Source organism: Euprymna scolopes, chromosome 46 (genome assembly GCF_053919585.1).
Source record: "Euprymna scolopes isolate OS-2025 chromosome 46, ASM5391958v1, whole genome shotgun sequence".
In the NCBI taxonomy this organism is placed as follows: domain Eukaryota; kingdom Metazoa; phylum Mollusca; class Cephalopoda; order Sepiida; family Sepiolidae; genus Euprymna; species Euprymna scolopes.
This window is the reverse complement of record NC_136527.1, coordinates 210,045,133-210,047,323: the sequence shown is the minus strand read 5'-3', so window position 1 is coordinate 210,047,323 and position 2,191 is coordinate 210,045,133. Positions and strand designations below refer to the sequence as shown.

The following is a 2,191-nucleotide window of genomic DNA, read 5'->3' as shown; positions in this document are numbered from 1 at the left end:
TCGGGGTGAGCGCGAACGCAGACCCCACACTTAGAAATAGCACGCCCGAGTCGTCCACATTTGGGACGATCGCAAAGGTCAACCCAACCGCAGTGCAATGGATGGGCCTCGCTCTGGGGGAACGACCGTAATGATCACCGTTACCCCACGTAAGGTAAGTATAATTTTTTATGTGCCCACCACTGTTTTTATATCACATTTCTATACTAACCACGATCAAACACCAATAAAAAAATAAAATACGCCCACATAATTTTCACCAATATCAGTATATCACAACATTTCATTCACTAATAACAACAATTCATAACAAATAATTTACTATCATTTAAACGTACCAATATTTTCACAAAGTACCTCAATTCTTAACGGAACTTACATTTTACTATAATATTCAATGTCAATAGTCTATTGGTATTTTTTTAAAAATGATGGAGCTTTACCTCTTTCAGAAATGGCTGCTCAGACCATAACTGGTGATGATTTCTTCATTTTGAAAATCTTTTCTGCATTGTCAGGTATTCTCACAAGGACTTTTTCATTTTGATGCTTGTGGGATGTTGAAGTGAGAATAAGTTTTGATCTGTGAAGATGATGTTATTGAGCGTGCCTTGTCTGATAATAAGGTTTAACAAGAGTCGATTTCTGATGAGTTTCTTTGCAATTGTGGGTGCAGAGAGAACTGTCGCTTTTGGAGCTTATAAGATGACATTAGTAGGTCACTTCGACATATCCTTCACATCGTCCTTGGTGATTTTTGTGCTTTGTTTGCTATTTGTCTCATGGACCTTTTTGGATTTCGTCTGATTTTTCCCTAACATTTTTGAGAAGTTTAGGTGTTCCTATGGTGTGGGGATGTTGTCTATCTTAAATCAACGAACTTTCCAGGTGATTAGTAATCGTCCTTTTTATAAAAAATTTTGTTGATTTTTTAGTTTTTTTCCCCCAACTTGAATATTTCTTGTGCACTAGGTGTGTCAGAAATTTCGTGAAAATAGTGAATAATTCCACCCCAGCTTTCCAAGCTTATAACTCCTCGAAAAATGTAATTCGAGCCCTAATTTTTTTTAAATTAAAGGAGTAAGGACGTGTATTTTTTTAAGGTTTGAAACTTCGGCCTTTACAGGTAAATTTCTAAAAAACAGTTCTTTTTTTTTGTTTTAAATTTGAATATATTATTTATTGACCTTTTCTCTTTAATTTATGATATATAAGACTTTGGTATATAAATTACTTATTTACTTTTTAATAGATATTTACAAATTGGGAGGCGTGAATTATTCGACCCTCTGTCTTTCCAAGCTTATAAGTCTTCGAAAAATGTAATTCCAGCCCTAATTTTTTTTCAATTAAAGGAGCAAGGACCAACGTTCCATAAAAAAAAAGAAAAAAAAAACAAATAACGTGGTTAAAAAAAAAGGTTTTAAACTTCAAACTTTACAGAAGGGGCACTCCTGCAATTTTAAAAATTGCCTGAGTAACCCCGTCGGCATTCCCCGGTCGGGGCGCCTCAGGCAGCAAGCAATAAACTTGCCCCACCGGAAAGCCCGGTGGCAAGGCCTGGGAGGGTGGACCTCCTAGGTATTACCCAGGCGGTGTACCTCAGTCCAACAGGTGCTGGGCTGGTTCCCGGCCCCTCACCTGTTGGGCTGAGTATTAAGTGACGAATACTTGACTGGTACTACCCTGTCTCCCTGCAGCCGAATCCGCTAGGAGACACATCCCATCATACAGGGGTATAATGGGGTATTTATTTAAATGCTGCCCACATCAGCATTATTTGGCACAAGGCCTGGAAAGTGGGACACCCGCAGGCTCCCCTAAAGGAGGGGCACTCCTGCAATTTAAAAAATTGCCCGAGTAACCCCGTCGGCATTTCCCGGTCGGGGCGCCTCAGGCAGCAAGCAATAAACTTGCCTCACAGTCCAACAGGTGCTGGGCCGGTTCGCGGCCCCTCACCTGTTGGGCTGAGTGTTAAGTGACGAATACTTGACTGGTACTACCCTGTCTCCCTGCAGCCGAAGCCGCTAGGAGACACATCCCATCATACAGGGGTATAATGGGGTATGATCCCACACAGTCGGACGATTCTATTTATAAACGATGCTGCTAGGAACTGACTAATCGAATTAATTCACGTTCTGCTACCAAACCAGAATTGCTTCATAAACCAATCAGAAACCAGAATTGC

General features: G+C 40.5%; 1 non-coding gene across 1 annotated transcript; it reads right to left on the bottom strand.

Annotated features, from left to right (window-relative positions):
- On the bottom strand, positions 1-162 carry LOC145271576 (U1 spliceosomal RNA). Its single transcript, XR_013865985.1, has one exon. It is a non-coding gene; the product is annotated as a U1 spliceosomal RNA (small nuclear RNA).
- Between the last annotated feature and the right edge of the window lie 2,029 nt (positions 163-2,191).